Source organism: Arachis duranensis, chromosome 7 (genome assembly GCF_000817695.3).
Source record: "Arachis duranensis cultivar V14167 chromosome 7, aradu.V14167.gnm2.J7QH, whole genome shotgun sequence".
Lineage (NCBI taxonomy): Eukaryota > Viridiplantae > Streptophyta > Magnoliopsida > Fabales > Fabaceae > Arachis > Arachis duranensis.
This window is the reverse complement of record NC_029778.3, coordinates 10,427,045-10,449,074: the sequence shown is the minus strand read 5'-3', so window position 1 is coordinate 10,449,074 and position 22,030 is coordinate 10,427,045. Positions and strand designations below refer to the sequence as shown.

General features: G+C 34.1%; 1 long non-coding RNA gene and 1 pseudogene across 3 annotated transcripts; one reads left to right on the top strand and one right to left on the bottom strand.

The window, feature by feature from the left end:
* Nucleotides 1-2,887: 2,887 nt before the first annotated feature.
* On the bottom strand, nucleotides 2,888-16,755 carry LOC107457703 (uncharacterized). Of its 3 annotated transcripts, none has more exons than XR_008001407.1 (3): nucleotides 16,123-16,755; nucleotides 15,860-16,017; nucleotides 2,888-4,110 (listed from the first exon to the last, which is right to left on the bottom strand). It is a non-coding gene; the product is annotated as an uncharacterized LOC107457703 (long non-coding RNA). The 3 variants fall into 3 exon arrangements; XR_008001406.1 differs by lacking the exon at nucleotides 2,888-4,110 and adding an exon at nucleotides 6,298-7,723; XR_008001405.1 differs by lacking the exon at nucleotides 2,888-4,110 and adding an exon at nucleotides 12,161-12,938 and having other exon boundaries at nucleotides 16,123-16,754.
* A 137-nt stretch (nucleotides 16,756-16,892) lies between these two features.
* On the top strand, nucleotides 16,893-21,550 carry LOC107457656 (probable LRR receptor-like serine/threonine-protein kinase At3g47570; annotated as a pseudogene).
* Nucleotides 21,551-22,030: the final 480 nt, after the last annotated feature.

Genomic DNA, 22,030 nt, shown 5'->3' with positions numbered 1-22,030 from the left:
GAAAGAATGAGTTGAATGATCATTAATTTGGGCTTATAAAGGTTGGGCTTGGGCCCAACTTGGGCTCGATCCAATCGGTTTAGACCGTTGGCCAAACTTTGGGCCAAAACCTTTAAAATTAGTGTTTTAATTCACATTTTAAATATTTGTACTTTCCTGAATTAAATTTTATCTTCTTACCCCCTTTACTCCCTATTAATTTTCTCAGATGCAGTATCGGGCAGACTTAAGTCGGTACTGCTGGCTAAAATACCACTTCACATTTTTACGCTGAAAATTATGTTTTCTAACTCAAAAAAATTCACTCAGTCCAAATATCATATTTAAATTATCAAAGTCCGATTGCTAAATTTTTCTAACCATATTTTCTCATATTTAATTTATTATTTATTTAATTTTCATTTATTCGAGATTTTACATCTTACCCACTTTATTTAAAATTTTACCCTCAAAATTTAGTTGCTTCAAATTCACTTTGCTTAAACCTCCTATAACTTCCAATTAAAGTGTTAACTTAGAATTCCCAAAATCCTCTGAATCCTTAAAGAATGGTTGATAAAACCTCCCTTAAACTGAAGTTCACCACCTTTTATGAGTTCCCTCCTCCCCCAATATATCCTCAGTACAACATCAACACCTCAATTTAATGTTTTTTAAATTCGTCTTTCAAAATGAATCACTATGAATCTCAATCTAAATCCATGGTCACCATGGCCAAATATCATAGTACTCATCCCTCAAACACGATAACTTGCACTCACTCATCACCTAATTCTAATTACGTATCAACAATCATTTCCACATCCATTCCAGAATCAATCAAAGCTTACAGCCACGATTCAACTCAATTATCTAGAATCATGATCTGCATTAGTTCTCTAACCCTTCAAGTATTCAAAATATAAAGCATTTCTAATCATGCCCTACTACTCCTTATTGCAACCATATTATGTTAACGCTCTGGCAAGCTTCCACTGTGTCACTCTGATTTTCATCCATTAAGAATCTAATCATAGTTTAAGTCCCTAGCGCATCTCTATGTTTAAATAAAAAATCTCCTCAAAATCCTCAATTTTCATGAATGCATTACTTAGGACCTCAATAAACAAATTACAAAAATCTCCCACTCAACTTATTATTCCTTAAGGGTAATGTCATAACATTACAGACTAAACAACCGATGAATCCCACTTATCATACCTACAATTGCATGCCAACCATGTCAAACTCGGCCAAGTTCAAAGCTAATTAAACAAAATCAACTATCCACCTTCAAGGATATCACTTAAGAATCCAAACCAACACACTAATCTCACATATATCGCTACATAGATTCCCATTTCGAGTACCTCACTCATGTCCATGAGACACCATTCGGGTCCTGTCCACACTAAACAAGCGATACCAAGGTGATCAATCTTAATATCCCAAGTTAAGTGCTTCAATTTACCAAAGGTATGCTCATGAACTTCATGCTAAACATATCAGTTAGATACCCTAAGTAGCACAGGTACAAACTCAGAGTATACATTAAAGCATAAGCAGTCCATCCCACAGGCTCATGAGGATGAACTGCCATGATACCATAATGTAACACCCTAATATTCAAATCCTCATACTCGAGTCATAAGTCATCGATACTAAGGTGGTACGACTCTTAAGGTGGATTATAATACGTAATTATATATATGTTGAAGGGAAATATTAAACGAGAAGCCTGAAAAGGAGTAAAATAAAATCGCAAAAACGGAAACTCTCATGTATCGATAACATATATAAATAAGGTGTGTTTAGAAAGCGAAGTAAAACAGTAAAACAGAATGAGATAAAAACATAATATAATTATATAATATAAGTGAATAGCTGCTAGCTGCGACCTGCGAAGTTTAGGCTGGCTAGGATTACCGAAAGAAAACTAGTTTGACAACATATATTGTTTATTTGTCCCAAAATACATCACAGCCTCTATAAGCAAGTTTCAATATAATATATGTTCATTAATAAAAAATTTTCCAAAATAAGGGGAGAGATCTTAAAACAAAAGTAAACCATAATTCCAGTAAGCTTTGCTGCTTCCTAGATGAACCACTGGACCTGCATCTGAAAAATGGAATATATATATATATATATATATATAAGGAATGAGAACTCCCGACCCACAGATTTTCAGTACGGTAAAAGTGCCAAATAAATACAATGCATTATAACATAAACTCACTAAGCATCTTAAACTTCTTACCTCGACATATCCATCCTAAGTTCTTACTGATCCATAACTTGGCAACTATCATAGGGGATTTTAATTCTAACCCAATATCCTTCATACTCTCACTACTCTCCAATAGAATAACCCAAGACTCGAACTAGCCCTCAAGTAATTTAACTTTTATACAAACACAAATAATACAGACACATAATGCACAAGTAAGGCAAGTAAGGCATTTAGCACCTAAACAATTAATATACACAATTAGGCAAACTAAATACAATTAAGCAAACCCAACAATTCAAACATATGCAGATGATGCATGTCTGTTCTACTGGCCATGAGCTCACGTGTCGGTAGGGGTGGAAACAGGCCAGGCCAGGCCAGACTTTGCTCTTAACAGGCCTGGCCTGTCATACAGTTGATTGGCCTAAGCCTGGCCTGCAACCTGTTATAGGCTCTTTATAAAGTACTAGATCTGGTCTGTTATTCAACTTGGCCTGGCTTGAAGCCTGTTAAAAGGCCTGATAATTTTTTTTTACAAAAATAAAAATATTATTTAAAAAATTATTTTTTAATAAACATATTTATATAAAATATGTCATATTTAATATTTATAAAAAATTTTAAATTTTAAAGTAATAAGCCTGAACTTGACCTATTAATGTATTAAGGCTTTTAAAAGAGTATGGGCCTGTACCTATTTTATAATAGGCCAGGCCAGGCCAAGCCAAACACAGGCCAGGCTACAGGCCCCTGGTAGGCCGCTTGACCTTTTTCCACCCCTACGTGTCGGTTACTTTGCTAGAACCTGACACACCCAACAACTAACCCAGATATCGTCTTTCTGACATGCCTCCACACTCTTGGGATATAGTTTCCGTCACACTCTCAGGATATAGTGCCCGCCACACTCATGGGATATAGTGCACGTCACATTACACGGGATAAAGTATTCCCACATTCTTGGGATATAGCGTTCGCCATGCTCTCAGGATATAGTGTCCGACACACTTCCTAGGGTAAGGTGCTCCCACACTCTTAGGATATAGCACCCGCTACACTCTTGGGATATAGTGCCCGTCACACTCATGGGATATAATACCCGACACACCTTACAACAGAGAGAAAACATACACGTCCTTATCATCAATCAATACTCAATCATGTCTCATAATCACATTCATTCATTCATATCTGTTTTATATTCCGCACTTCCTCAACTAATCAATCATAGCCACAGTCACTGTCTACCAGGGATATAGTGCCCAACACACTCTTGGGATATAGTGTCCGTCACACTCTCCAATCACACTTACTATTTATCATTACCACCCTTATGCCCTCTATTGTACACTCACATCTCATCAATTCATATCTCAATTCAATCTCAAGTTCACCATTTATCATCATTATCATCATTCACTTCTCATTCAACATTGCCAACACCTCATTACCTAGTTACTCGCTTTATCCATAATTTCAATTCAAATCTCCCATTTCAAAACCTCTCTTCTCCTCTAAGTCACCATCCCTTCCTAGTTCAACACTCTTCATTACCATTACAACTCAATTCTAGAGTCTTAGAGAGAAAAAATAGAGGTTTAGAGGTTCAAAATCATGTTTAAATCATCAAAATCAATTTGATGAAAAATAGGGCCCCGTGTACACGAACCATGTCCCGCGTACGCGGAAGTGTAATTTTTCCCATCTCGCGTACGTGACAACTGCCCGCATACGCGAGTCTCCTTGGCCCAAATGGTTTGCTTGCGTCGTGTGGCACCCGCCCGCGTATGCGAGCCTTGAAATTTCACCCTCGCGTACGCATGCACACTCTCGCGTACGCGAGACGTCAAGGCAAAGCCAAACATCCGCATCACGTGTGTGTCCGCGTACGCGAGCCCCTAAAAAATAGCAAAATAAAGCTGTTAAATTTTGTAGAAAATACTTTTACACACCAAACTTTCGACGAACATAACTTCCTCTACAAAATTCCATTTTTCACAAAATTTATACCATTCAGAAGATCTTGAAATCATCTTTAATTTAAAATAGATTCCATTTAAATCCAAAATTTGAGGCTCGAGTTATTCATCACTGAAGTTTATTAAAAATCAGTTTTTTTTCCAAAAGTTACCAAAAGCTCTATTCTTCAAAAATCTCATTTTTAAACCAAAGTTTCTTAACCCAAAAACAATCCAAATTCTAACCAGACTTATTCCATACCCTTATCACACCTCTCTCAATATATCAATGTCCAATTCTATCAATTTCCTTTCAACAAACTCATAATCAACTAACATTATTCATAAATCAACAATCAAGTATTATCTTTTCTTCATAATTATTACCAAAACTCATCATGGCTCAACATTCACATTCAATATCCTCATTAATCATTACACAATACAAACACAACTTACCTACCTTACCTTTTTCCCGGCCTCCGACCCAAAATTTTATTCAATTCAACACAACTCATAAACACACAATAATTATCCAACACCAATAGCAATTTCATAAATACAGTGTCAATTTCCTTCAAGCATTCTCTACACACATCAATCCATCCAAACATACTATTCAAACTTAATCCTAGGGGCATCTAATCTAGGAATTTACATCACACCACACGGTACTTAAATAAAACTTAAATCGTACCTTTTAGAGCCAAAACAATTGAGCCTCTTCTTTGAAAATTTCTACCAAACCTTAGCTCTAAACCTCACCAAAGCTCCACAAGAAATATCAACCTCCTAATTGTTTACTAATATCACCTAATATTTTAACATAACCAATTTTCACACTTATTGTCATGGCCCGAACCTGTCCATGACTGGCGCTCAAGGGACAAGTCCCTCAGCAAGCCAAACGACCAAATTTCAGAAAAACGAACAGAATCTCCTCTGTTTCTAGGACCTTACCAACATAAATATTAACTCACTGTATCAATAATAAACATCTATTTCCACAGACAACAACAACAGCATATTCCAACTATATCCACAACCACATATATCCAAAATACGCATTATATATATATATATATTATCTAAATAGTTCAAGATTCCAAAATAACATAACCCACACGAGGATCCTGCCTGTGGCATATGGAGCATTGACATAATCTAAATTTTGAGCAAAGGTTCCATTACATAATCACTTAGCCCTTGGAAAGAAAAAGGGCTCACCGAAATGACTAAGATCTACTGAGGAGCAGGTGGAATGGAACCTGGAATGACTCGTGTATATGAAAAATATGGGAATATAATAAGGTGAGTTTTGCAACTTAGTGAGCAAACATTACATCTATAACACACACGAGATAATACATAGTTTACCTTGAAAATTATATTTCTTTTCAGAGATGAGAAATTCATATTAATTAATTATGCATTGATGATTGGATTTTTTACGGTATGAAATCTCGTCGAAGTATAGTTTCTAAACCAAGCAATAATCCTTTCATACAAAAGATTGTTTATCACTAGTACAAACCCCTAAAATTAATAACTGAAGAATTCAAACCTCGGGTCATTCTTCCTAGGAATTACAATAAAGTGTCTTGTTATTGGTTATGAGTTATTTTTGGGGTTTTGAAAAGAAGCATGAAAGATAAATGACAAAGAAGTAAACTAATAGCTAAAAAGGTCTTGGCAAGGGTTGGTGGTCAAGGATATCTATCCTAATCACTAACCACAATATGAGAATTGGCAAGAATTAATCCCATTAAGTCATCCTCTAACTAGTAATGGAAAGTCAAATGACCTATATCAATCCTAGTCCATAAGTCCTAACTCTCTACTAATTAAATTAGTGAGAACTAGAGTCAATGGCTTCCAATAATCAATTACTTGGACATTAGCAACTCAAGAAGTCCTAAGTTACCTTTCCAAGCCAAGAGCATAAAATTCTACTCTAAAATCTAACCAAGAATTTCATCAAACACTTGGAAGGCACAAAAGAAAAGCATAGTAAATCAACAACAAGAACAAAATCTAAAAGCAATTATTGCAATGAATTAACAATAACAATCAAAAGGAACACAATTATTGTGAATTACCTCTAATTGAATTGAAAGAGAATAGAAAGAACAAAAGTATATCTACAACAAAGTATAAGAACAACATAAAGGAAATTACAACAAAAGAATGGAAGAATGATGAATGTAACAACAAAGAATTGAAAGGTAAAAGTAGAAGAAAGCATGAATTTAAATCTAGATCTAAGAACTAAACCTAATCCTAATCCTAATCCTAGAGAGAAGTGAGAGCTTCTCTCTCTAAAACTAACTAAAACTAATCCTAATAAGTGTGAATGATTAAAAGTCCCTTTGCTCTTCAATCATTGGCTTTAAATAGCATCTTTGGCGCCAAAGTTGGTTAGGATTGGGCCCCACAACCCTTCTGAATTCGTTGGCCACGTTTTCATTAAAAAAAACCATAAACCAGCATCGACGGGTACACGCACAGTACGCGTATGCGTCCATGGGGTGATTTGCAAGGCTCGCGTAAGCGCCAGGTGCGCGCACGGGTCCATGGGCGAGTTCAACTCTTTGGCTTTTCATGATTTCTCCACTTTGCATGCTTTCCTCTTCACTACTTTGATCCATTCCTAGTCTTTTCAATCTGAAATCACTAACAAACACATCAAGGCATCTAGTGGAATCAAAGGGAGATTAAAATCATCAAGTTAAAGGCCTAAAAAGCATGTTTTCACATTTAAGCACAAATAAGGACACAATCACAAAATCATGCTAATTCATTGAATAAATGTGGGTAAAAAGTATTAAAATCTCCTAAAATCAATACAAGATAAACCCTACAAATGGGGTTTATCATGCAAACAAATAAATAAGTAGTTAAGCGGATGAACTGAAATGGGAGTTCTCATTCTAGAAGTCAAATAAAATCAAATATTACACACCTAGGGCGGCTCCACCTCTAAGGGTAGCCCTTTCCTCTAGTGTGCCTGTACGGTATAACAGATCCAATGTGTGGCCTACATGTTAGGCTAGCAATGCCCCTGCTAGCTGAGGTCTGAGCCAGATGCATCTAGGTTAACGTCATAACCGCCGTTAACTACGGTTTTCTAGTCAGAGTCTCCCAAACCAATCAAAACCAAATCACTTATAAAAATCTCTAATACATATAATATACTACTAAATTCCATAGTAAATCCAATATATATAAGATTTCATACTAAAATTTTTATTTAAAATTCAATAAAGTCAAATAAGAAAACATGTTTACTTTACAAAATATATAAATATCGTCTCGTGTGTATTTTTATAAAATTATAAGTTTCACAAATCTATATTTATTTTCAAAAATTCAAAAATCACAATAATCAGATATTTTCAAACTACAAAAATAATGATTCAACATAAATATTGATAATAATATATTTAAAAACAATTATAGACATAATATCCACTCACAACTTGATTCCAAAGAACCGGAAGCAACTCTGAGCGCGTCAACGAGCTACCAAATGATGTCCAATAATTCTACAACTCTAAAAATATGACAATAATGATATTTGTGAGCTACTAATATTGTCAATTAATATAATCTTACTCACCTTGACAAAAGCCCCAAATTTTCTAACCCTAATTCGGATTTATACATACCCATAAATATAGAGATGACAAAAATTGGGAATATGGCTAATTATTGAGTCAAATAGTTATCTTGAAGCCTCAATAATAATTGGAACTCAAAGTTGAATGCTTCTTTCACTCATTAAGTTGACATTCCATGATTTGGGATTTTGAGAAAATGAGATTTTAAATAGAGATAGAGTAGAAAAAGAAAGGAAGGTAAGATGATGAAGATGAGTTTGATAATAGTGTGTAATTGTAAGAAGAAATGAGAAGATGGAAGAGTTGAATGAGAAGGGAAGAGGAAGAGAGGGTTTTAAGTTGTTGAGAAGAAATAGAAAGAAAATGAAAGAAGGAAGGAGGGGATGGGGGGTCACCAAAGGAGGGGGGAAAGGGAAAAAGAAAATTTTAAGTGGGGGCATGTGCCCCCCACGTGCTTCCACTTTTTTTTCTCGCTCTCTCTCGGTTATAACACTTATAATTAACCTAGGGTTCATGAAATTGATAAATCACTAGGGTTTGGAAATTCCATACCTTAACCCATTGAATTGGTTGATGAAACTCATCAATAACTCATACTAGAGTACTCCTAAACAACCAAAATCATAATATATCTCAACATACACTTAACCAAACAAATTCAAAGAGAGAAAACAAAAATGGTCTTTGAGATTCGAAATACTTACCACCAAACTTGGATAGAATAGAAGAGGGCGAGAAGAGCGACGCGTGGTCACAAACCATTCATCAATCGGAGCTCCGTAGCTCAAGTTATGGTGATTTGAAGAGGAGGATGAATAGTGAAGCCCTCACCCCTCTCTGATGAATAGTGAAGCCCTCACCCCTCTCTTCTCTTCTCACTTCCACGGCTCTCTCTCTTTCTCTTTGAAAGAAGGAGCTGAATTGTAACACCCTAACTATCAAAATGTCACGCTTCCAGCTGTGCCACTATGATAGCTCGAGTATTATGACGACTTTTAAAATATTTAATACTAAAATATGAGCCTGTTTGAAACTTAAACCGAATTTTTCAAAACATACATTTATACTTATTTTTTGTAAGGATTGTAATTTATAATTTAAGTATAGATGTGTGTTTTGAAAATTTCAGTTTAAGTTTCAAACAGACTCATATTTTAGTATTAAATATTTTAAGAGTCGTTGTAATACCTGAGCTATTAGAGTGGCATAGTCGGAAGCATGACATTTTGATAGTTAGGGTGTTACATTATGGTATCAGAGCGGTCCTTCCTGTAGAGCCTAATGAATGGACCGACTATGCTTCAATTGCATATTCTGAGCGTCTGTCATGTAGTAGGTCTTGTTCGAATAACGAGAAATAGAGCTTTATGCACATGACAGTCTATTGATTAATGCCATTAGTGTTACATTGCATAATTCCTGGTATTAAGTTTGGCCGGCTTAACACTAGTAAGTTATGTATATGGAAGTACTAATGGGTTATCATAGACGATATACGAGTTATATGTAACGCGAATCGTGGGTTTTGGGAACGTTAGGAGTTAATTCTCGAGGTTACTCGATTAAGTGTCTTGAACTCTGCAAATGTCAAGTGACATGTTCCTTCTTGGTATGCTATGAGGTTCTTGTTTTCAATTCTTTCTTGGAAAGTAATCGGATTACCTTCCAATCCTGCCCTCTTGTTCATATGCGTTCTTGTTTGATCTTAATTGTATATGTCTATTTGAAATTCCTTGAAATAACTGCCTCATTTGTTCAAAACCCTATATCTTGACTCATGTGTTCTTTGATGTATTTTTGAATTGTTTGATATATCAAAAAGATCTTTGAAAATCTTTAAGAAATCATTATCGACTAAGTTGTCCCTCTTTGTAAGTTCTGTAATTCATCAAATCACCTGAAAACTTTTTCATTATTTTCCAACTTTTGTGAATCTTGCTTGATTTCTTTTGAATTGAGTTCCTTTCTTGGAAGCAAGTTGACTTTCCTTTCTAGTGCATTCTGAATATCCTTATTAGGATACAATTTTAAGATTACACTTGGAATTTTGATTCAAATATTTTGAAAGAAGTTTTGGATTCTTTTTAAAGAAATTTCAAAACAAATCTTTCTCTTACTCGATTGTACTCATAACCATTCTTTAAACTTTGATAAAGTTGTTTGAGCTTTGCATGCACTCCTTATATGAAACTTTGAAAACTTTATATGACTGAAAATCTGTCGGTTTGCTAATCATCACTCATTTCCTTTATTGACCTATAAGAAAATTTTTACCTCGAACTTTCTTCTTAATTAAAATTGATCTTTGTTGCAACTTCTATACTCGTTTTGTTTGAATATGAATTTCGATAAAATCACCTTTGGCATCATGAGTTTTGAAAGAGGGTTTGCGAATTTTAATCAAAACTTGATTTTTTTAATGAACTTTAAGGAGTCGTAGTTTGACTTTTGGACTCCCAAATTTTGTAAAATTTGTTTGAAATAAAAATTGGGTTCGTGAAGTTTATAATGTTTAAAGAATGGATGAAAAATATTTTAAAAAAAAGTTATGCGCGTTTGAATTTCGGTATAAAAATCTAAGATTCTGCAACTTTTGAAGTTTTCCAAATTTTTCTAAGGCATGCGTATGCGAGTATAATAATTTCGAGACATGCATATGCGACCTGTAACACACGACGCGGGGAATCCTCTCTGTTTGGAACTCCCGCGTACGCGGGAGAGGTACTGCGTACGCGGCTACCCCTTTTAATTACTATGCGTACGCGGGACTGGGGCATGATGCGTACGCATGATCCCTCTGTTTTGCTGAAAATTGTTTCTTTTACATTTTAATCGTTCCTTAGCTTACTAATCTTCTCTAATCACTATTTAAGTTTCATAACTATTGACTAGGCTTTGAATACTAGGATTGGTTATGATTTTCACTTTTCGAAACTCTCTTATTCCACTTTTAAACTTGAAAATTGTTTTGATGTAATATAACTTGATTTTTCTTTCGACTATATGCTAGTTTTATGCATGCATTTGGTTAGTAATGCACCTAAATATTTTTACTCTTATCTTTTTCAAACTTTACATAATCTCCTTCAACTTGAGTTTGTATTAGATTACTGTCACATCTATGCTTTTGTTATTCTTTTACAATATGTTGCATACTTTCTCTTTTGGAATTTAAAATAATTTTTCTTAAGTTCCCATTCTTTATGGGAAATGCGTTTGAAAGGTTCCATTCATACTTGAATTTTGTGAGTTTGTCTTTGGCCTTGAATTTTCTTTTTCTATAACCCTCGTACTTCTTGACTCAGCTTGAATTCGTTTCAAATCGCTGTGTTGTTTTCTAGCCCTCATTAATGTTGTCATTCGACCTTCCTTCCAGCACCCTTCAATGTTCTTACCTCCTCATCTGCTTTTGATAATTAGGGTGTTACATGAATGCTTATTAATTTGGGCTTATAAAGGTTGGACTTGGGCCCAATTTGGACTCGGTCTAATCGGTTTAGCCCGTTATCCCAACTTTGAGCCAAAACCTTTAAAATTAGTGTTTTAATTAACATTTTAAAATTTTTTTACTTTTCTAAATTAACTTTTATCTTCTTACCCTCTTTACTCCCAATTAATTTCTCAGATTCAGTACCGAGTAGATTTAAGCCGGTACTGCCGACTAAAATGTCACTTCGTATTTTTATGCTGAAAACTACATTTTCTTACTCGGAAAAATTCACTGAGTCTAAATGTCATATTTAAATTATCAAATTCTGATTGTTAAATTTTTCTAACCATATTCGCTCATATTTAATTTATTATTTATTTAATTTTTGTTTATTCGGGATTTTACATGAAATCCGGTCACGGTTAAACAACACATGCAGATGTGCGGCATCAATTTCCTTCTACTCTAACCAATAATTACAGCCCGCACCCATTGTAGCTCATTCCGAAGCAAAGGTTGGATATGTTGTTCCACTTGACGAGGATTATCCCCTCTCTTCATTCTTTCTAACCTTGTTCTACGTGACTCAACATGAAGTTGAAAATAGAATGAGCAAAATGCGGACGTTCCTTAGCTAGGAATGCTTTACAAATGCTACCCTCAATCCGAGCTTTGTTCTTTACCGTACACTTGAATGACCCAATCATCCTCTCAAATGGGTACATCCACCTAAATTAGACCGGCACACATAGTATGGCTTCGTATGGTAGGTGAACTGCTAAGTGTTCCATAATGTCAAAAAATGATGGAGAGAATATCTTCTATAGCTTACAAAGTATGATGAGAATGTTTTTTTCCATGACTGGAAGATCATTAAAGCTACGTTTCATAGCACATAACTCCCTAAAGAACTCACTTATTTGTATGAGGGATTTTCAGATGTTGGTTGAAAGTTCTCTGAATGCGACAGAAAGCAAAGACTCCATGAAGACGTGACAATCATCACTCTTCAACCCAGCAAGTCTACCATGTGATATGTTTGCACACCTGCTCAAGTTAGAGGTATAACCATTAGGAAACCTCAATCCTCTAACCCACCTACAAACATTTTGTTTCTGTTCCTTCGTTAGAGCGAACACCGTCTTCGGTTTAGTCCACCACCCGTTTTCAAGTATCTTTAAGTTTAGATCTGGCCGCCTTATCGTTATTCTTTGTTTAAACATTGACCATTATTATGTGCATGATGATATCAAATACGTTTTCTTCAATATGCATCACAACAAGATAATGTCAAACCGAGTTGTCTTCTTAATAAGACAACTGTAACGTCCCGTCCAGCAAAATACCTTGCTTAAGTCAGGATATTTCTATTAGAAAGAACATTACGTAACCTTCTTTAGTATTAACTACTTAATTATCGAGCCTTTGTATCGAGTTCGCGTTTTAGTTTTAAGAAAATTCCAGAAAATTTTGTTCTTATTCATTAAAGTCATAATTCAAACATTTCCAAGTAATAATAATCACATAATTACTATTGATAATAATTCTTATACAAAAGAAACCATATGAAACTTAAATATAATATATCAAACCTACCCCTCTATACGAAATAAAATCTCAAGGGACAACAGCGAGGGGACTCTATGAAAGCAATTAAAACCATAAAGGAAGCCTACTAATCGCTCGCAACTTCAAATTGCGTCTTCAAACCTATGTCACTGAAAGGGTGAAAATTTTGGGGGTGAGAACCAAATCACATGTTCTCAGTAGAGGTCGAGAATGCCGTGAAAGTAAAGAATAAAACGCAAATAGTTAATTCCATTCAGAAATATTTAAAAGAAAAACTGTTTTCATATGCAGTGATCTTTACTCGCCTTATCAATATTTTATTTTGAAAACCAATGGCATAACATTCAAAAATCCAAAATCAAATAAAGCTTCAGTTAATTATCCAAAATTCTAAACCCATATTTTCCTTTATGAAAATCTTAAAAGTTTTCCTAGACCGTATGAATGACTAATCTGTTCCAAGCATAGGTTCATTAAGTCTATGCTGAACCAACTCAATCTTTCGTACTTACTAAACCTCAAACACAATCCAATCACGGCCTCATGCCCAAACAATTCAACCAACACCCAATTCACCACAATCCAGCCAATCAGTTACAAACACAAGTAATGAGGTTCAAACACAATCAAGAGTAATTATATCAAGTATAACAATTAGCAGTTAAACAGAATCATTCATATAGGCAAACCAATTACAATATACACACCCAAACAATGTCATATAGATGCATATGATGAATGTCTAGTCCTAGTATCCTAGTACAGGCCATGAGCTCATGTGTCGGTTGGCCGTCCGCAATCCCGACATTTATCCGGTCACGAGTAATCCCGATTTTCTGGATACGATTTTTCGTTTCTAAATAAATGCACATATAATAATAGCCGCTCATTTGAGACAACCTCTGCTCACTGCAGGAAATATATATATACTCTGCTATGCTCTGGTATATATAGCTCTGGGTTGCATCAAGCAACTAATATATATTTATAAATATCTCTTTACTCTGTTCTGGTTTCTCTTTTTTCTGTATCTCTTTACTTTTCTCTGATTACTCTTTTCTCTGTATCTATATTATTCTTTTTCTCTTTATTCTCTTTACTTTACTCCGGCTGCTCTGTTCTCTGTGTTTTTCTACTCTGCTCTGATTTACTCTTTTTTTATCTCTTTACTCTTTTATAATTGTAAATATGCAAGCGGTACAAAATCCACGCCCTTGCCAACAATCTCGTATACCAAATAATCTTTCCTTAAAAAAAATCATTGAAGTTATTATCATTAAATAAGCCTTAAATATTGATTTTGATTAAGTCCTTATACTTTTATAAAAATTTCGACATAATCTCCTTTAAAAATAGGACTTCGCCACCCTTACGGGTTCCTTCTTTCTCAACATTTCGTCAGCCTCTTTCAGCAATTGCCACAACAATATATTCTCAAAAACATTTGATAATAGTATAGAAAATCTATTTCTTAAATTCCAAATCCAAAATAATTACCAACACAACTTGGCAGCCTGATTTCCATTTTGTTTTTAAAATATCAAATGAATTCGGAATTCCGCAAATTTTATACCCATGCGATCGTCTCAGATTAAGCTTTCTATTAAACAAAAAATCATAATTTTTCATTGTCTTTAGCTTCGGAAATATAAGCAAAACCGTGCCTGCTCTGCAGTGCTAAAAATCCAGAAGACAGCAACAGCATACAACACTCAAAATTTCATATAAAATCCAAATTAAATCCAACCACCTTCAAAATTAATGTGGTTAAACATAACTTAGCCAAATTTCCTTCTCAATTGGTTCCAGGGTCATACCATTTTTAATGAAGGAGTTACGTGGCTTGAAAGTTAGGTAATTTCCTGCAGCATTTTGTTTTACAAATCATTAAACACAACCTCTTCCAAGTCCCATAACTCATTTATTAAAACATGGAAAACCCTGAAATTTGAATCATATGTACTAAACATACTCAACTTTCACCTTCAATTGGTTGCATCTCAATATCATTCCAGAATTAAAGATTATAAAATCTCTAAGTTACTGATTTAGAAAACAACACCTGACTGCATAATACATCTTACTTTAAAAATCCAAATCTTTAAAACCACAACTCTAACAATTCTAAATTTTTATGAAATTATAGTATTAGGACCAGAGTTTCATTTAAAATTGGTTCTATTTCAAAATACAAACTGGAGAAATTCCAATAGAGGAAACAAGTTGTTGATGTGTTAAACGTTCTGCAGAAAAACCAGATTTGACATCCATAATTCAAAAATTCACCATAAATCATAAACTTAATGAAAAAGTCTCAAATTCACCAGTCCAGCTCCCTATATTTCCAAGCTTAATCCGGACTTGGTTCCACGCAATTTCGATAATCACAGAATTAGTTATAGCTTTTTAAAGTTGCTGACTCAGTTTAGAAATTATGCAGAAAATCAGATTTTAGAATTCAACTTTGAAAAATCATAACTAATTCTCTAGTTGATACGAAACCTTAAAAATTAAATTTTCACAATTACACTTAATATGATTTACTTAACATTTAAATTCTTATCATTTCAGTCACTATATAGTTACTAAATCACTTTCAAAGTTGCCGTTTAATTTCAAGAGAATCTGATTTTCAACAAACCATTTAGTATTCAAAATCCAACCCTTCAATACCCCTCAAAACCAATTCCAAATCAACCACCAACTAAGCTCACTAACATTACAATATACCAAATAATAGCTCAACAGCAACAAATCCAACATAACCCATTAAAATTCAGTAATTCTCAACAATAAGTCATCAAACTATTCCCAATCTACATAATCAATCAATATCACCAATCACCAATTCCAAATCACAATCTCAACCATTCCAATCACAATTTCAGCCACAATTCAATATTCACACAACCAATCAATATCACTATCAATAATTCCAATTACACTTCATAAGCACAACTTAGCATTCATATCATCAATTAATCACTCGCAACAATTAAGACTATTTGCAATTTACTCAATAATAAACCTTGCAGGCATTCTTAAATTGAAATCGTTTTAAACCCCCTACCTCGATGTCGTAATGAATCTAACACAGCAATTCCCTTTATTCCTAATTCGTGGCAGCAACCGCAACAGTGATGCCAATGACTCTCTGTAGCAGCAATGTCATCAATAATCGCGATAATGATGGCTAGACGAAAACAAAAACATTTTTGGGCATTTTTCCTATAACAATGGAGCAGCAAGCAGAGATAACAATAATCAAAATAGGTTGTTAATGATACAGATTCAGATACAACGATGAAGGAGGATGTGGTAACCGAGCAATACCAGGGCAGGGCTGAAATAGTTCACAGCAACAACGCGGATGATGCTTCTCGGATGGCGGACTTCCTCAATAGCACTAGCAAGTGCATCAGTGGCAGAACGACTCTCTTCTTTCATCACGTCACTCCTCCCCTTCCTGCCCTGTTCGATGGTATCGATGACAGTTAGGGTTCCTCTCACCAGAGGCCCCTTCGATGGCGCCGACTTTCATCAATGGTAGCGGCGGCGATGATGATCCTGGGCGGAATCGGCGGTAACCTCTCTTCTACGCGCGACAACTCCAATAAATGTCAACAGAAGCAACGCGTCTCCCAGTTCGTCGCTCTTTTCTTCTCTCTGTGCGCAGTAGTTTCGATTGATAATAGTAGCAGCCATGGGTGTACGAAGATGGTGAGATCGAAGCCTTCTTCCTTCCGTGAGTTCTGATCTTCATTCCTCCCTTTCTGTTTCCGTTTTTCCCCTTTCTCCCTCTGTGTCTTGCTCTCTCTCGATCTTTCTTTCTCTGATTTTCTGAATCCAATTCTGATTTTCATTTGGAAATATGTGGTTTACATTAGCTATGGATGAATGGCTCATAATAAAGGAATATGTGGATCATTGGAGAAAGGATGGGTGGTAGTGTGCGTGTGTTAGTGTAATTGGTCAAGGAGTTAAATACCAAATAAAATAAATTTAGATTTTTTTTTATTTGGAATTTTTTTTCTATAAAAGGAAGATTTCGTTAGTTGTATGCTTCTACATTTCAACCAATTCAACTTCCCTTCTCTGTTACTCCCAAACACTTTTCATGCACATATTGTGACCAAGTAATGATAATATGATCATGATGGCTCTCACAATCATCATCTTTCTCATATCTATTGCTTCACAAGCTTCAATAAACATGCTGTTAACTACAACAATGGCCATGCCATTAAGTTCTGAGACTGATAAGCTTGCTTTGTTGACTTTGAAGGACAAGCTTACTAATGGTGACTCAAATGTTCTGCCATCATGGAATGAGTCTCTTCATTTCTGTGAATGGCAGGGCGTTACATGTGGTCGCCGCCATAAGAGAGTCTCAGCATTGCATTTGCAAAATCAAGACTTGGGTGGTACTCTTGCACCATCATTAGGAAATCTAACCTTCCTCAAGAAGCTCAATCTTACTGACCTCAACTTGTACGGTCAGATTCCAAGACAAGTTGGTCGTTTAAAGAGGCTGCAGATTCTTAGCTTCCAGCAGAATCATCTTCATGGTGAGGTTCCCCGGGATGTTGGTCGATTGAAGTCGTTGTACGCTCTCGAACTAACGAGAAATAATCTTCAAGGTGAGATTCCTATGGAGCTGATCAACTGCTCAAGTCTTAAGAAAATTGACTTGTCCTACAACAATTTAACTGGGAAAGTTCCATCATGGTTTGGATCCATGATGCAACTTACTATGTTGGAGCTTGGATTCAATAATCTAGTTGGTAATATCCCACCAACCTTGGGGAATCTTTCATCACTTGATACATTGTATCTTGCAGGAAACAATTTGGAAGGTCCTATAATTCATGCTTTGGGAAGGTTGTCAAATTTGGAGTACCTCTCTTTGAGTACCAATAATTTGTCAGGCCAAGTTCCTAATGCGTTCTACAACCTTTCAAATCTTCAAGTTCTTGATATAAGTAACAACAAACTAGTGGGTCCTATTTCTTCAAATTTACACCTTGCTTTTCCCAATCTGTCTGTTTTTGTTGTTGCATCAAATCAATTCACTGACAACTTCCCAATATGAACTTGGTGCTTGTTCTGCATTGATAGAGCTTTATCTAGATGCAAACTTCTTCCATGGAAATATACCTTCCTTCTTGGGTTCTCTAAGATCACTTGAATTCTTAGGACTTTCCAACAACAGCTTCTCAGCCACAATCCCGTATGAACTTGAGAAATTGACACAGTTGAATGCTTTGGACCTTTCCAATAACCAGCTCTATGGCAAGGTCCCATTAGGAGGAATATTTAGTAACATCACAGCAATATCACTCATTGGAAACAAGGATCTGTGTGGTGGGATACCTCAACTGAATTTCCCTCCATGTCCAAAGTTGCCCTCAAATAAACACAAGAGCTCTCGTAAAAAGAAAATTATTCTCATCAGTGTTATTGGAGAGCTTTTGATCTCTTTCATTATTTTTGTTAGCATCTATTGTTTCATGAGGAAGCCCAAGAAGTTACCTTTTTTACCATCATTGGAACATAAGTACTTGAGGGTTTCTTATGGAGAGCTACATCAAGCAACAAATGGATTTTCTTCATCCAATTTAGTTGGCTCAGGAAGCTTTGGCTCTGTGTATAGAGGAACCCTTGTTCATTTTGAGAGGCCTGTTGCTGTCAAAGTGTTGAACCTTCAAACACGCGGGGCATCAAAGAGTTTCATGGCCGAATGCAAAGCTCTAGGAAAAATCAAGCACAGAAACCTTATCAACATATTGACTTGTTGTTCAAGTGTTGATTACAAAGGGGATGATTTCAAGGCCATAGTGTTTGAGTTCATGCCTAATGGTAGCCTAGAAACCTTGTTACACCACACTATTGAAGATAGCGAGTCCACAAATCCAGGTCTCAGCCTTATGCAAAGAGTAAATATTGCTCTTGATGTAGCTTTTGCATTGGATTATCTTCACAATGATTTAGAAGAAGCTGTAGTTCATTGTGATATTAAGCCAAGCAATGTTCTGCTTGATGATGACATGGTTGCCCACTTGGGAGACTTTGGATTAGCTAGGCTTGTTCATGGTGTCGCAAGCCACTCTAGCAGTGATAAAGGAAGTTCCTCTGTAATCAAGGGAACCATCGGATATGTTCCACCAGGTAAAATTAAAGATTTAATTTTTCTTTTTAATCTCTTTTGGTAATATGTTGCTACTATTTTTAACGAATTCATGAATTATTTTTTTTTTCTGAAAAGATAGTAGGTTATATTTCATTAATTATTAAAAAATGAAATACAAAGATGTTGAAAAGTAGGACATCATAATAAAAGGTGGAAATTTTTCAAAAACACTACATTGAAGTATTCATTCAACTGTACGTGGTCGAAAAACGAAGGAAAATCTTAAAGAAGGAAGAATGATAATTCAAATTGAATGCAACTAAAAGCTTGCCTCATGGAGATGACGACCTATACTGAAAGTTCTTTGGATTTCACGAAGCAACTTGATAGAGCTTACTGGAATGGCAGACGGCATAGAAGTAAAATTTTAAAAAATCAACTGGTTGCGAGCTTTCCAACGGTTACAACAAATGATGGCAAGCAATTGATGATTACGGTCAGCATTCTTCAACGGGTTAAGTATCTCTGTTGATGCAGTCCACCATGTCCAAAAGTCGTTAGAACAATCGAGATAACTCTGAGACCACACGTCTTTAATTTTAGAGCAATCGATCAAACAATGAGTGACTGTTTCTGTTGCTTCATGACAGGGGCATATTGGTGATATAGATGGATGCGGTGATGAATCTGAGCAAGCACCGGAAGTCGGCCATGGAGAGCTTTCCAGATAAATAGCTTAATTTTGTGAGGCAAGTTCAACTTCCATAGATCAATCCACAGCTTTTTCTGTTGTATATAATTAGAGCAAAGCTCCAGAGGCGGATGGTAAAATAAATAACCAATTCTGTAACCTGAATCTGTATCATATTGTTTGGATTTGTTCAAATGGCATAGTCTCCTCATACTCATCTAAGAGGTTGCGGGTTTGAGTCTCCTATCTTTGGAAAAAAAAAATTATTATCTTATTTACTATCGTGGAAAATAATAAATTAAATATTTTTTATTTTATTTAAAATTTTGGTGGTAAAAAATATTATAATGAAAGATATGATATATTTATGAATTTATTAGTAATAGATATCTAAAAATAACATATTCAGTAATTAAGTTTTGTTATTCTTGCTATATCTGTATCATAATTAAGTTTTGTTATTCTTACTATATCTATATCTTTTATAATAAATATTATTTTAACATTTGTATTTTCTTAACAATTATCCAAATATTTTGTTATTAAATTTGTGATTAATTAATTATTTTTATATTTGTATAAAGGTGTCAAAAGTGTTTAGTATATGAATAGTATTTTTTATGTGTTTTGTATTTTAATTAATATAATTATTTAATATTAAAATATTAACCTCTTTTATAATAGTTTATTTTACTTTTTCATAATAGTTAATTTATCTATTTTTTAAAATTTAGTTACAATGTATTTTAAAGCATTTGAAAAAAATTATTAACTAAATTAAATATCAATATAACAAAAGAGGTTAATAATTTAATTTTTCTATATATACTAAGTAAATTAATATTTTCAATAAATATATATCAATCTTTTTATGAAAAAATTATACATAAATATAATAAAATAAATTAAATATATGATTTACGAGTAGCACAAATTATACACTAGAGACTAATAATATAAATAAATATCATTTAGTTAGTATTTATTGTTTGTGTGATTAGAATATAAACTAATTTTATTAAAATTTTATTTATTTTTGAATGGTACAACAGTAACATATTTAAACACAAATATAATAGTTTTTATATTTAAATAAATTTTTTTAATATGAACTAAAAAAATAATAAAATTATTTTGTTCTCTAAGAATATAGAATAAAATAATTTTATATACTGGATCTTTTTAAATTAAAAATAGTAATTATTAATACCAATAAATAGATATCAATAAATTTTATAATGAAATAGTGTTTGGCCAGAACGTAGCACGAATTTTACATTAGTTTCATTTAAACAATTAATTCTCCAAGGTCCAAACATCAAAAGTCATTCTTGAATTTTTTTTTTTTTAGAGTAGCCCGAGAATAAACCCCATTAATTAACAAGCATGATGCATATACTACATCTTCCAAATAAATGTTAAATTGCAGAAAAAGCACTATCAGTTTATATAGAACAAAGTTAAACAAATTAGCTATATTAATAAGTAGTTCTTAGTTCACTAAAAAATTAATACATAAATCTATCGAACCAAAACAAAAGTATGTACAAAATTGAATCCGAATATATTTAAAAAACTAAAAATAAATAAAAAAAAAACAAAAATTAGATATAGTTGATCACAAAACTTTTTTAAACCTCTTTAACGTGTCATTGTAAAATTTATTTGGAATTAGGGAGACATCATTATTTGGGATGAACCAGTCTTTGTTAACTTCTATCAATTGTATTGCAAAAAACTCTGGCCATGTCATATCATTGTGATCTTCATCATCATCACCATCTTCCCTTTCGTCAGAGTTTGCCTCAATTCCAATAATAGTAACCAAAGTCTCAACCTTTATTTCAGGTCAATTATATCATACAGATGTTAATGATACAGATTCAAGAATTGAGTGACAAGTGGCAGGGCGCTCCTTACAGGGGACAGGCTTGTCTGAGATCTCTGCAGCTTGTCGGGCTTGCTTGATGGAGCCACGGCTAGGGAGAGAAAGAGCTACCGTGCAAATTCCGTAATGTGTCTAGGAAAGTAATGGGCTCAGTTCTTTATTTTTTCTTTTTTGTCATTGGGAGTGGGCTCCTTTATATGTATACAATTCTGTATATGGATTGTGCTTGTAAAACTTGATAGTGGGTTTAGGGAGAAGTGGATAACGTATAGTGTATCGACAAAAAAAATAAATTGTTGTATCTATGTGTAGAGTTTTTTATATGGCCGAAACCAACATTAGTTATTACTATTATATTGTTGTGCATGTTTACAGAAGAAAATAATTGATTCAAAATTTTTGAAAAAATATATGTTGTATTAGGCATGTATTTGGATAATGTGTGTTTTTCTAATAAAATTTTAAGAATGAATATAAATATTTGAAATAAATTGGTAACAATATATTTTATTTTAAATTAGGAATATTAAGC